This window comes from Piliocolobus tephrosceles, chromosome 1 (genome assembly GCF_002776525.5).
Source record: "Piliocolobus tephrosceles isolate RC106 chromosome 1, ASM277652v3, whole genome shotgun sequence".
Classification (NCBI taxonomy): Eukaryota; Metazoa; Chordata; class Mammalia; order Primates; family Cercopithecidae; genus Piliocolobus; species Piliocolobus tephrosceles.
Window position 1 is genome coordinate 214,691,580 of NC_045434.1, and position 15,326 is coordinate 214,706,905.

A 15,326-nucleotide genomic window follows, 5' to 3' on the forward strand; every position below is an offset into this window, starting at 1 on the left:
CGCCCATCACCTCGAGTCACAGTCCTGTCGCCCATCACCTCGAGTCAGTCCTGTCGCCCATCACCTCGAGTCACAGTCCTGTCACACATCACCTCGAGTCACAGTCCTGTCACCCCTGTTTGGAAAGCAGACAGTTCAGATGACTTCTAGAAGGCAGAGTCACTGCTGCCTCCCAGGCAAGAGAGGATTACAGGAAGCGTGTGTGCGTCTGTGTGTGTGTGTGTGTGTGTGCGCGCACACCAGCCTGTGAACATGCCCTCTGAAGGAAGGCAGGGGTCACCCATGGCGCAAGGCAGTCACCGTCCTCCCTGACCATGGGATAAAACCTTGCCATTTATCTTATTTAATCCTCCCACTAGGCAGGAATTATTATCACCAAACTATTTCTGAGCAAAGCTTAGCTGGTTCATGTGGCCCCAACTCCACAGCCAGCGAGGAGCAGGGCTGAGACTGTAACTCAGCACTGTCTGAATCCAAAGGCCAAGCTCTCACTGAGACCCCACTGTCCCCCACCCTGTTCCATGGGCCTGGATTGGTGCTTCGTGATGCATTCACTGGTCTGCCTGGTACCATATAAAGAAGAGTCAAGTCCCATCACCAAAGAAATTTGCAGAATTCTTGGTGAAACACAACAGAACAGTTTTGATTCTGGAGGGACTTCCTGGAGGCCTTCAAAGGCTAATGCACGCTATGGAAACCCAAAAGCCAGAGCAATGGCTCTGCTTGTGAAAGCCCCTGAAGGCAAGACTCTGGGTGTGTTACCAATTCTCCAAGTCTTGCACAGTCTCTGGCACAAGGTAGGAGAGTGCACTACTCATCAAGTGCATGAGTGAATGAATGATGAATGAATGAATAAGTAACTAAATGCCATGAATGAGAGTTCTGTCTAAAGATTAAAAAAAAATAAGAAGAAGGCGGCTCTGGGGAAAAGGCCCCAGCATCTCTGCTGTCATGGAGTATTCCTGCTGCCCAAGCTCCTCTCATACAACCTGGCTCTTCCTGTGCTGCCTCCAGTGTTCCACGGGGTGGGTTCTGAGAAAGCCGGGCCATTCAGCTGTGCTGGTGCCATGTGGGCCTTCAGCACTTCCTGCCCTGGTTCTCCCACCTGGTGGGCTCTAGGAGGAATTCCCCATGAGGGCACAGCAGAAGCTGACTGACAACCAGGTGGGAGGGAGACCTCCTGGGCCCAGCCAGAGGGGCCTAGGGAGTGGGAGGCAGGAGTCAGGACCTCAGTGACCCTGGAGATCGTTCCCCATATGTCCTTATCCTCTTAACCATTTCCTCTCCGTGTCCAGGCACTTGTAGGAAGTTAAAACCCAAAGTTGGACCCATGGTGCCAGGTCGGGGGACAGCAGGTGCCGCCTGGGTGCCCCAGCACAATTCCTTTCTCCCTGTCCGACTCAGCCTAAGAGTGGCTCTCATTTTGAAAATGCAGCTCAGATGTTGACTGCGTCCCATTGGAGAAGCTGTCTGAGGCCTTTGCCATCCTCTTGAGAGATCTAAAGCCACAGAGCCGAGGTGGTCCCTTTTTCTGGAACCCACAGAGAACAAGAGAAGACAGGGCAGCACCGTGGGGACACCAGGTGACAAGACTCAGCAGTGGTCTCAGAGGAGACAGAAGCTGTCTTCAGGGATCTGAATGCTCCCGGGAATAGGGTATCCACCCAGAGAAAAAATAGGCCAGGCCAGGATCCCTGAGCCCACAGCAGGCGAGATTCAACCCAGCAGAAGGCAGGTTTGTAAATGGAACTTTCCCAGCGTGCCTGGCCTCTTTCCATTATTCTTCTGGGCCCAAAGTACAGATACTTTATAGGCTTTCCCTGTCTTTCGTGGGGGCCTGGGATTTCTCTACTATAATAACTCATAGGTGGTCTATTTCCAGAACAAAGATACTCCATTTATTCATCTCACAAACATTCTTGACCCCCTGCGATGAGTCAGGTGTGGCGCCTTCCCCAAGCCAGGCAGAGCTGAATCTCTGACTCTGGTTTCGGGCTTTGTATGAGAACTCTTTAAAAATATGGTTGGCTGGCATCTTAGTCAGCTCAGGCTTCCATAACAAAGTACCAGAGGCTGGGTGGCTTAAATAGCAGACATTTATGTCTACAGGTCTGGAGACTGGAAGTCTGAGATCAAGATGCCAGCCAGTTCCATTCTTGGTGAGGGCTCCCTTCCTGGCCTACAGGTGGCCACCTTCTCACTGTGTCCTCACAAAGCAGGGAGAGAGCTCTAGTATCTTCGTCTTCTTTTTTCTTTGTTTTGGTAGAGATGGGGTCTTCCTATGTTGCCCAGGCTGGTCTCAAACTCCTGACTTCAAGCAATCCTCCTGCCTCAGCCTTCCAAAATGCTGGGATTACAGGTATGAGCCACCATACCTGGCCCCTCTTCCTCTTCTTATAAGGGCACTAATCCTATGATGGGGCCCCACCCTCACAACTTCATCTAAACCTAATTACCTCCCAAAGGCCCCATCTCCAAAGACTATCACAATGGGGTTAGGGCTTCAGCATATGGATTCTGGAGGAACACAGATATTCAGTCTATAGAAGATGGTGAGTCTTTTTTTTTTTTTTTTTTTAAGAAAAAACTCAAATGTCAGGAGAGAACACAGACACAGTCACCCACTACCACAAATGATGCAGTGAGTTTCCCACGTTTGGGGAAATCGCAAGGATCAACACATCTAGCATGCAATGGATAAGCCTCACCCTGGGAGAACTGCCTTCAGGATCCTGTTATATCTCCCCTGCCAGTCAAGCATGGCGGGTCCCTTCTTGATAGGGACCTACACGCATACACACATAACAGCCGCCAGATCACACTCACCCCTGGCAGCAGAATGGCAACGCTCCCTCCCATATGCCACAATAGTAAAAGGCTCGTTGAGTCCAACCCCATAAATACAGAAACAGAAAACATGCCAATATTTGGCTGAAGTGTCTATGAAAAAGGGCTGGCTAAACAGACGCACGGTATAAACAAGCTTACAGGGGAGATACTTAACCTTCGTAAGAGAGCAGACCTTTTAAAGACATCCTCAAGGCCGGGCTCACACCTGTAATCCCAACACTTTGGGACGCTGAGGCGGGCAGATCAAGAGGTCAGGAGATCAAGACCATTCTGGCTAACACAGTGAAACCCCGTTTCTACTAAAAATACAAAAAAATTAGCCGGGCGTAGTGGCGGGCACCTGTAGTCGCAGCTATTTGGGAGGCTGAGGCAGGAGAATGGCGTGAACCTGGGAGGCGGAGCTTGCAGTGAGCTGAGATCCGGCCACTGCACCCCAGCCTGGGTAATAGAGCGAGACTCCGTCTCAAAAAAAAAATCCTCAAGATTCTTTTATGGTATAATTAACATGAAAAGATGGTGTTCATAACAGGCTCGAGTTACTATTTGTACTTGAAATTGATATAACTGCACACATCTCCTAAAATGCCACGTAAGGGACTTCCAGGTCGCCAAGGTAATGACAGCCACAAAAACTCAAATCTCCCAACGCATCCTCCAAAAACTACACGGGTCAACAAGAAGAACAAAAACAACCACACAAATCCCACACACCTTTCATGTGACTGGAAATAAGAGACACTATAAAACATCAAATTACCAAATTCTTGAGTTCCCACTCAGAACTTTTATAAAGAGCAAGGGGATAAGATGGGTCCAAAAGCCAATGAAGGCAGAAGTCGAGCATGGAGAGTTTAGGAATCAATTACAATTACCTGAAGAAAGAGAAAGTACATCCTACAGGGAGGAAAATACTAAATATGAATCCAGAAAGACCAAAATGTGGACTAGAAGGAAGTGATTTAAAGGCAGGCAGAGGCAGCATTAGAAAATATGCAGGGGAGGGAGGGAGAAGCCAGATGTGGGCATTTAGGATTCTGCAAAACAAAAAATAATGATACATCCAAGGATCCTCAATTCCTCCCGCCCCTCCCCCAAAAACCAGTCATAAAGAAACTGTACTATGCTGCACTGACAGAAGAGGGAGCTCTTGAACTAAAAATCACACGAAGCACTCAATGCGGAGATGTAAGCGGTCTTCATCTGTAGGAGACTATGAAAGAAGAAAAACGAAAATGAGAATACAGAGTTCAGCGGGTAAAACTTAGCCCAAAATCCCAGCCATAAGGTGGAGGGGGAGGAACTGTGTCAAAACACTACAAACTAAATTAAAAACCTCACGATGCATCTGAAAAATATCCTCATGGCTTGTAAATGAAAAGATCAAATAATTTACTGTAAGGGCAAGATAGACAGTTGTCAGTCTTCTCAAAAACAACCTAGAAGGTGGGGCAAGGATGGAGCAGCAGTTTCGTGAAACTCAAAGATTTTATATCTAGAGAAGCAGACCCTCAAAAATCAGAGGTATAGAATAAGAGTTTAAAATATGGAAGAATTGAGTGATATGCCCACAGGCGCCTAATCTTGTAGAGAATTAACTTTATCCAACCAGGAGATGACTGGGGACTATTTGGCAAATTTTGGACCTAAATTAAGTGTGTAACTAAGGTTAGGAGAATCATACATAGGTTATATATGTTTTGTCAACTACAAAATGATAGGAAACAAAAGAAGGAAAGACAAAACCAGAATAAGCTCAATGACGGTTGTAGAGGCAACAGGTGGGAGTCAAGAGACACCATTACCAACTGAAAAACCAAATGGTAAAAGTTAGTAAGAGACGAATAGGATTTTTAAAGGTAATGAGTACAAAGGTACCCATTAGACTAAAAATGAGAATTTCTTATATATAAAAAGAAATTAAATGAATATAGAAAATGTACCATGTAGAAAGGCAAGTACAGCAAGTAAAACATAATATATATTGCATTTATTACACAAGATATTATACACATTGGACACATAAATAAAAGTGAATGGGCTTATGAAAATAAAAAATTTTCAATCTGGTTTAAAAAGAAAGATCCAACTATATGTTACATATAAGAGGCATACTTTCAAAAAGAGTGTATTAGTCCACTCTCACGCTGCTATGAAGAACTGCCCGAGACTGGGTAATTTATAAAAGGAAAGAGGTTCGATTGGCTCACGGTTCCACATGGCTGGAGTGGCCTCAGGAAACTTACAATCACGGCAGAAGATGATGCAAACACTTCCTTCTTCACATGGCGACAGGAGAGAGAAGTGCCGAGCAAAGTGGGAGAAGCCCCTTATAAAACCATCAGATCTCGTGAGAACTCACTATCATGAAAACAGTATAGGGGAAATTGTCCCCATGATTTAATTTTCTCCACCTGGTCCCGCCCTTGACACATGGGGACTGTTACAATTCAGTGTGAGATTTGGATGGGGACACAGAGCGAAACCATATCAAAGAGATTCAGAAAACCTAAAACTAAAAGGACAGCAAAGATATATGAGGCAAATGGAAATAATAAAACAAGTATTGCAATCTTGATATCAAAGTAGAATAAGTATAATTTAAGAAAAAACATTATGACAGTTTCTAATGCTAAAAGTCACATTCCACAATAAAAATATAACCGTCATGAATACTAGAGCACCAAACAAGACTACAACCACCTTTACAGGATAGGAAATTGTAGGAAATATAGGCCAGATTTGATGGCTCACACCTGTAATCCCAGCAATTTGGGAGGCCAAGACTGGTGGATCACTTGAGGTCAGGAGTTCAAGACCAGCCTGGCCAACATGACAAAACCCTATATCTACTAAAAATACAAAAATTAGCCAGGCGTGGTGGTGCCTGCCTATAGTCTCAGCTATTCGGGAGGCTGAGGCACAAGGATTGCTTGAACCTAGGAAGCAGGGATTGCAGTGAGCCGAGAAAGCAACACTGCACTCCAGCCTGGGCGACAGAGTGAAACTCTGTCACACACACACACATACACACACACACATGAAAGAAAGAAACTGCAGGAAATACAGATGAAAACACTAAGAATAGTGTGTTGACCATAACGCTGTCAGTACAAGAGAATCCAGATATAGACAAAAAATAAGGACACAGAAGCCCTAAACAACATAATCAATTTCCTTGACAAATCAATTTGTCACTGATATGGTTTGCATTTGTGTCCCCACCCAAATCTCATGTCAAACTGTAATCCCCAGTGTTGGAAGAAGAGCCTGGGGGAGGTGACTGAATCATGGGGGAGGATTCCCCCTTGCTGTTCTCGTGATAGTGAGTGAGTTCTCAGGAGATCCCGTTGTTTGAAGGTGTGCAGCACCTCAGTCACGCAGGACACGCTGGCTTCCCCTTCACCTTCTACCATGATTGTAAGTTTCCTGAGGCCTCCCCAGCCATGCAGGACATGCCTGCTTCCCCTTTGCCTTCTGCCATGATTGTAAGTTTCCTGAGGCTTCCCCAGCCATGCTTCCTGTACAACCTGTGGAACTGTGAGTCAATTAAACTTCTTGTCTTTATAAATTACCTAGTCTCAGGTCGTTCTTCATAGCAATGTGACAGCAGACTAATTCAGTCACACGTCATACTTTTTCCTTGAATTCCCTTATAATAGATGGGGAATCTACTACACTTTCTCCATAAGTACACACATAGACTATCCACAAAAATTGGTCATGAGTTAGGTGATAATCAATGCTTTTCATAAAACAGAAATATTACAAATAAATATTTTCTGATCACAGTCTAATAAAACTGGAAAATAATGTTAAAAATCTTTTTAAAAGTAAAGCAATAGAAATACAAAAAATGTACATGTGATCATTAAAACACTACATACCAGGCTGGGCATGGTGGCTCACACCTGTAATCCCAGCACTTTGGGAGGCCGAGGTAGGAGGATCACCTGAGGTCAGAAGTTTGAGACCAGCCTGGCCAACATGGTGAAATCCCATCTCTACTAAAATTACAAAAATTAGCTGGGCATGGTGGTGCACACCTGTAGTCCCAGCTACTCAAGAAGCTGAGGTGGGAGAATCACTTGAATCTGGAAGGCAGAGGTTGCAGTGAGCTGAGATCGCACCACTGTGCTCCAGCCTGGGTGACAGAGCAAGATTTCATGTGAAAAAACAAACAAACAAACAAACAAACAAAAAACACGACATAACAGAATTTATGAGACATATTTAAAATAGTGATCAGATGGAAAATTCATAGCCTTTATTATTTAAATAAAAATGAAAAATTAAAAATTTTAAATTCTAAGCTCAAAAAACTAGCAGAAGAACAACAGCAAAACCACAAGAAAGGGAAAAATGAAGTTAGATGTAGAAACAAATGAGGTAGATCAAATGAATCAAAATTTTGGGTCTTTTTAAAAAAATAGGATAATCACAAGCTAAACTTAATCAAAGAGTGAGAAAGCACAAACATTCCAAGTAAGAATGGCAGGATACAGATGAAGGCTTAGCTACAGTTATCGAGACTGTGTGGTATTAGCAAAGGAATTGACACATAAACCAATAGAACAGAATAGAGAACCCAGAAAGAGACCTGCACAAATACACCCAACTGATTTTTGACAGAAATGCCAAAATTAATTCAAGATAGCTTTGTTGAAAGATAGCCTTTTCAACAATTGGTGCTAGAGCGATCGGACATCCACAGGCAAAAAAAAAAAAAAAAGAAAGGAAAGAAAAGAAAAACCTCCACCGAAATCTTCTCCACACCTGCAAAAACTAACTTGGAATGGACAATGGGCTTAAAACATAGGAGAAAATTTGGGAACTAGGGCTAGGCAAAAGGTTCTTAGACTTAACACCTAAAGCACAATACATAAAAGGAAAAATGGGTAATCTAGGTTCCATCAAAATTAAAATCTTTGCTCTGTGAAAGACTGTTAACAGGATGCAAAAGAAGATACAAAGTAGGAGAAAATATTTGCAAATCACCTATCAAATGACTGGTATTTAGGATATAAAAAGAACGCTCAAAGCTTAATAAAAAATAATCCAATTAGAAAATGGACAAAGGACTCCAACAGGTAATTCTCCAAAGAGAATATACAGATGGCAATAAACACATGCAAAGGTGTTCAACATCATTAGCCAATTAGAGAAAAACAAATTTAAACCACAATTAGATAACATTACACACCTATCAGGAGAGCTAAAATAAAAAATAGTGACAACACCAAATGCTGATAAGGATGTGGAGAAATGGGATCATCCGTACATTGCTGGTGGGAATATAAAGCACAGCTACTTTGAAAGGTGCTTTGGCAGATTCTTTAAAAGCTAAACATGTAGTTACCATACAACCCAGCAATTACATTCCTAGGCATTTATCTCAAAGAAATGAAAATCTGTGACCACACAAAAACCTAAACACAAATGTTTATAGACACTTTATATGTAATTGCCAAGAACTAGAAACACCCAGATGCCCTTCAATGTATAAAGGGCTAAACAAACTGTAGCACATTCATTCCATGGCACATCACTCGGCAACAAAAAGAAATAAGCTGTTAATACGTGCAACAATCTAGATGAATCGCGAGACAATTATGCTGAGTCAAAGTAGCCAATTCCAAAAGATAATTTATTGTATGATTCCAATTATATAATGTTCTTGATATGACAAAGATTATAGACATAGAGAAAAGATTAGTGGTTGCAAAGAGTCAAAGAAGGTGTAGGGGAGGGGAGGAAGTGAGTGTGGCTAAAAAGGGCATCCTGCAGCACACCCTAGAGGTGAGGGACATGTTCTGTATCTTAATTGTGCCAACATCAAGTATTCTGGCTGTGATACTGTGCTATAGTTTTCAAGATGTTACCATTGAGAAAAACAGCTCAAAGGGTACACAGATCATCTCTCTGTATTAGTTCTTACAACTGCATGTGAATCAACAGTTGTCTTGAAATAGAAAGTTTAATTTAAAAAAAAATGCAATGTGCAAAGGAGTATTTATAGTAGCTGCCTTTTGTGTAAGAAAAAAAGGGGAAAATAAGAAAATACACATGTATCTGCTTATCTCAGAAAAGAAATACAAAACAGAGAAGGGGATATAAGGAGAGTGGTTACCCATGTGTGGGGAGGGATGGGGGCAGTGACATGTCTCTGGATCTAACTTTTTTGCATCGTTTTGATTTTTTATAGACATGTTAATGTTTTCCATCCTAAAAAAAAAATTAACAAGGATGGGGAGAGACCCTAAAATAGAACACAAGGAAAAACAAAAGAGCCTAATTATATTTTATTTCCAAGAATAACATAACCAGAGAGAAAGGGGGTGGAGATTAACCCAAAAGGCTTATGAATACAGTATTTTGATTATCTGCCCTCAGGCTAAAGAAAAAATGCTATAAACAAATATTGAACTCTAGTTGGTAGGTTTGCTTTCTTCAGTGGCATAGGTTAACTCTTATTTCATTACTTTATATATATTTTAGGATTTAGACAATAATATACTCAGGAAAATTTCTCCATGTTGGAAAAGAAAGTGCCATATATGGAAAGATGAAAGGCTAGGAGGAACCCTGTGATGTTGGACTAGAATTGATATCATCATGAATGCATGGTTTTACACACATCCATGAATCCGGATGTTTAGAAGTAGGTGTAGATATAAATGTGTTTGTGTATCTATGAATGTATCCTCACACATGCATTGCTTAGCTTCTTCTACTAAGGGAGAGAGTGACTAGACGCAATGGCATACCCCTCCCAAAGAATATAGCTTTGCGAGTATTCCCGCAAAGAAGAAACCATTCTCTGCTGAAAGGAGCCAGGGCTCATTAGAGATTGATCTAATTCCAGGGTTGGTGAGAGGAAGTGGAAGGCAACCTTGGGACATTTTGCTGGGCTAGAAAAAAGGAAGTGCTCAGAGAATGATGGGTGAAATGAACCACTAAGAACAACAACATGAATGAATCTCAGAATCACGATAATGAGTGAAATCATCCTTATACAAAAGAATGCATATTGCACACGTTCCATTTAGATGAAGTGCTAGAACAGGTAAAACTAATCTATGGTGAGAACAAAATCAGAACAGTGGCTGCTGCTGAAGATGATGGGGCAAGAACTGGTTAGAAAGGAACATGAAAGAACTTTCTGGACTGGCTGCAACGCTCTATAACTTGATAGGGGTTTGAGTCACACAGGTGCATGCACTGGTCAAAGCTTGTTCAATGGTACACTTACTATGTTTACTTTGCACTGTAAGGAAGTTTTACCGAGTGAAAGAACTGTAAATAAATGTTAACGTCTAGACACTATCATGGCTGCCAAAGCGTTTATGGATGAAGTGTGCTGACATCTACAACTTACTTTGAAATGCAATTTAAACAGAAGATGCATTGCTGGGTGAATAGCTGAATAGATCTGTGATAAAGACAGCATGACAAAATGTTCATTAAAGAACCTAGGTGGGCCGGGCACGGTGGCTCAAGCCTGTAATCCCAGCACTTTGGGAGGCCGAGACGGGCGGATCACGAGGTCAGGAGATCGAGACCATCCTGGCTAACACAGTGAAACCCCGTCTCTACTAAAAAATACAAAAAACTAGCCGGGCGAGGTGGCGGGCACCTGTAGTCCCAGCTACTCGGGAGGCTGAGGCAGGAGAATGGCATAAACCTGGGAGGCGGAGCTTGCAGTGAGCTGAGATCCGGCCACTGCAGCACTCCAGCCTGGGCGACAGAGCAAGACTCCCTCTCAAAAAAAAAAAAAAAAAGAACCTAGGTGATAGGTACATGAGTGTTCATTGAAAAAAAATCTGTTAACTTTCTCTATGTTTGAAATTTTTCATAATAAAATGTTGTGGAAAAATATGATGGGAATTTGTCAAAAAGACACAGTAGCCATATTGAAAGGGCTCCCATTGGCCAAATCTGTGACAATATAACTACCAAAATAACTAGGTTATAAACCACTGGACAAATATCTAACCCAATGAATGTAACTCAGTCAACAAAATCTAGTCAATGGAACTCACTGGGTAGGAATCCATGAGTCCGTATGGGGATAAACGAATCAGCGAGTAAATAAATAAATGTAAGAAAGCAAAAGCTTTCCAATTTGGTACAGATTACTAAACGATAAATAAACTTAGAGAAAAATCACCATCTGGCATGCATTATAATAATTGATTCAGACAAGAATTATCAATGGATGCTAAAACAAGGGGTAAAAGTTTAATGAAATACAAGCTACTTACACAGACCTAACCTATTTTTCCATAAAATGCTAATTAATTAAGAAGAGAATAAACAATAGCTTTACACTGGAGAAACCCAGCAGATACCATCCTAACCAATGATCAAAGTTAACAATCCCAGTAAAGGGGCAGGCAACCATGCACCTTCTAATACGATGCACTAAGAACAAACTCAGTGTCGCTTCTGTGGTGTTCCTGCCAAAATTGCATATCCTGAATCTAGTCCTAAGGAAACATCTGACAAACCCCACGCAAAGGACAGTCTACAGAATAACTGGCCTGTATGCTTCAAAAATGGCAAGGTCATGAAAGACAAAGAAAGGCTGAAGAATTGGTTGATGGTGATTACAGAGACATGGAAACTAAATATAATGTGAGATTCTGGATTGGATCCTAGAACAGATTATTGTTTTTATTATTATATTCTGCTATAAAGGAGATTGTTGGTGGCAGGAATAAAATCTACAGATTGGATAATGCTATTGCATTGGTACTGTTTTCCTGACTTTGATCATTGCACTGGGTTATGCAAGAGGATGTCCTAGCTCTCAGGATATACACATTGAAGTGTTTAGGGTTAATGGGGCATCATGTCTGAAACTTACTTTCAAATGGTTCAGTCGTGCATGTGCACACACACAGAATAAGGCAGATATGATAAAATGTTAACATCGGGGGAATCTGGGTGAAGGGCATATGGGATTTCTTCATTTTATTCCTACAACTTTTCTGAAATCTTGAAATGACTTAAAAACAAAACATTAATAAAAAATTAAATGCTATATAATGTCAGAATTCTCTATTCTTTCCTGGTCCAAAACAGGGGAGAGTCTACTGAGTCAGAAATCTCTAAAGATTACGAACTTCCATGGCCATTTGACACTCCCTAGAGTGTCAACATTCAAGGCACTAACCAGGAGCTAACCAGCCCCTGCGACCTGTGGAGTAGGTAGGTGATGCTCTTGGGCTGAAGAACGAGGTTGTTTCATACATTACCCTGGCCAATTCCAACAGATTGTTGCTGACAGAGCTCTGGGTTCTCTCAAAGAGAGTGCCAAGGAACAGACCTGACAGCTGCCTCCCCCTCCCAGTTCTGGAACCACCATCAAAGATGCAATTAATAATCCAAGGGCAAGACTCCTTTTTCTCACACAGTCTCAGATATGAATCAGCCCCAAAGTGTTAATAGATCAACAGTTATCTCTAATACCAAATACAATTTGCATTTGAGATGACATCTGCAATATTTTAAAAGCCAACGTCTAAAACAACAAACTTGGCAGTTTTTCTGAGTAGCAATTAACACAGTGACTAATCCTATCAAGGAGATAGTAATTGGCATGGAGACATCCTTCTCACACCAGCGGCAGGTTGAAAAACTTAATCTTAACCTCTTTTTAACAGTGTAGACTCTAGAGCATCTCTGCATTATCAAGGAAACTAAAGCAATTATTAAGGACAAGGGTAATTACCCTACAGTTTCAACAACAACGAAAAAAAATAGAAGTATTCAAACAACAATCACATAGGAGAAAGCAGGGGATGAGGGCTTGAAGCATGGTTAAAGACTATTTCTGTATCATGGTCAGACCAGGAATAGACTATGGTGTCTCCATGGCCCCACCCAAGACAGAGTCAACCACAGCCCCATGCCAGCCAGTCTGCCCAGCAATGGTCACTCTGGCACATAGCTTTCTATACGAAGGGCTCAAGTGTTGATCTAGTCAAGTAGGAGGTCCCAAGGATTTGACATGTGAAACACTTTACACATATCATCAAGCTCGTCCCTTCGACATCATCAGAACACACTATATTTACTCTCAACCCACATAGTCAAGTTATTCTCCCCAAGTATGATGCCTTTCCCTAGAATCTGTCTAAAGCCTCCCCATCCTTCAAGGCTCAGCTATGGTTCTAGGAAACAATCCCAACCCACAGCAGCCCTCAGTGAACACTGGGCAATTTAAGTGCCTCTCCTATGACCCACAAGAGCAAAACGCAGAGGTGCACATGTTGACTCATTGCTTCCTGTGGGCTGGCTTGATCTGCACCTTCAACAGAATCACATGGTTTTCAAGAGCCAAGTCCCTGCCCTATGTAGCTTTCACATCACCTAGGACAGGGGTAGACAAACAGGTAAAATTCTGGCAACAATTCCACAGCATCTCAGATGCTCAACAAGGTATTCAATACTCAACAGCGTAAAGGGAGAAAGAGGCTCTTTGTGTGTGTGTGCATTGTGACTGACCTGATCATTGCAGAACTTTCAGTGAAGTATGTGATATGTGTTTACCAAATGAATAAACAAATGAATGAATGAATGCACAATGAACAAACCAAAGAACAAACCAACTTTTGTGAGCCTGGACCAGTTTGTCTGGGAGGTTAGCAAGTGTATCCAGTAAGGTCAAGGCAATGGATAAGATGTCTGCACAAGCCAGCTGGCTTCTCCCAGAAAGCACTGCCTGACATAGCCCGGTCTACACCTGCAATGCTGCCCAGCTGCCTGGAGGGTGTGCTGTTCGGCATAAGAGGAGCAAGCATAGAGAGAGAGGCTTCCAGCTTGGAAGGGATGTGTTAACCTTTTTGAAGTTGATGACATGGCACTTTATTGAGCATGGAAACTTCTTACCCATATGCTGTAACCAAACCTTAGTTATAACCCTGGTTTTGCTGGGCAGCAGAATGAGGGAATTGCTAATGGAGGAAATGCCTGGACCTGAGGTGAGTGGGCACTTAGCTTTCAAATGCCCAGGAGAGGTAGCAGGGCCCCAAACACTAAAGGAAGAGAAGAGCTCTTATTTCAGGAAGACTGGAGAGATAAAGGCAGGTCTCGGATCCACACGTACCAGGAGCTTGGAATAGACCATACCATACGGAGAGGCAAAGAGCCGGTGATTTGGTCATAAGAAATAAGGGAGGAGCACCTGGGTCAAGGCCACAACTGGATCAGCCACTGGTGTCATGACCCAGGATCCTACAATGTACCCCTTTAGAAATAGGGTTGATCCTAGATCCACCCATTAGAGGTAGAACAGGGCTCCAAGGTCAGCTTTCAGTTGTTGGTGATTGTGTCGGTTGGAAAAACAGACTGCATATTTTTAGGTGGTATACACATTTTTATCAGGATGAATTCAGCTTTTTAAAACAAGAAAACATTCGATGACCGATTTTCCCCCTGAATTTGTAATATAATATGATAGAAGAGATGTGTTCTTTTCTTTCCACATTCATTTTATATAGACCTCCCTGTCAGTGTCAGCAACCCAGCCCTTAACACACCCACTGGGTATCACTGGTGTTATCCAGCGATATCATCTAATGTAAACATGTCTCCTCTTCCAAGCGGGTGGAAAGCTCCAGGAGGGTGGGGGGGGAACTGGGTCTTATTCATCACTAAGCCCTGTTCAGCACCTAGTAAAGTGTCAGTACAAGATGCTACTCAGTGGATGCTGATTGTTGATAATTATGTAACAGATATAATGCAAGTAAGTCAGCAAAGAAATTCCTCTAGGAGGCCAGTACCAGGGCTAGACACTCCTCAGCTAATAAAGTGTTTAATTTTTACAGAAGTGCATTTCCTTCTCAGGAGACTAGGAAAGCAGCATTGCAGTTCCCAACTCCTACCAACAGCCACATGTTTCTGAATGAGACGGGGCACTTAGAAGAAGCAGGCCAGGGATGGGGTGCACAATCCAGAATAAGAGGGGGGCACTTGGAGGAAGCAGGCCGGGGATGGGGTGCGCAATCCATGGAGATTGTGTCCATGTGGGAAGCAGCATTTGGGTCAGAATTTGGAAACCAAGGACTTAAGAACAGTCATTAAAAAGCATGCTTCTGTGCCATTTGTACTCCCTCAGACTGAAATTTAAGCATTGACAATAGCTAATGTTGGTAAAAATGTGAAGCAACAGAGGCTCCCACATTACAGAAAGGAGTGAGAACAGAATTAATGCCTTTGGAAAACTACTTGACAAGTTCAGCAAATGAGAAACAATCTAAATGCCCATTCAAATACAAACAGATCAATATCCTGTGATATATTTATACAATGGAATAGTACACACCAGTGAAAATAAATAATAGAGTTACTAACATCCACAAAGATGAATCTCATGAAAACACACTAGAGAAAAACACATTTACAACTCAAACACACAAAAAAGGATTCAGTAAACTAGCAGAATATAAAACTGGCACTCAGAAATCAGTACT

At 42.3% G+C, this 15,326-nt stretch overlaps 1 protein-coding gene and 1 non-coding gene across 2 annotated transcripts in view; both read right to left on the bottom strand.

The window, feature by feature from the left end:
* CAMTA1 (calmodulin binding transcription activator 1) overlaps window positions 1-15,326 on the bottom strand; it is a 953,649-nt gene that overhangs the window by 529,116 nt on the left and 409,207 nt on the right. The gene's annotated exons all lie outside the window — the stretch shown is intronic.
* Window positions 2,597-2,761, bottom strand: LOC111544684. Its single transcript, XR_002732247.1, has one exon. It is a non-coding gene; the product is annotated as a U1 spliceosomal RNA (small nuclear RNA).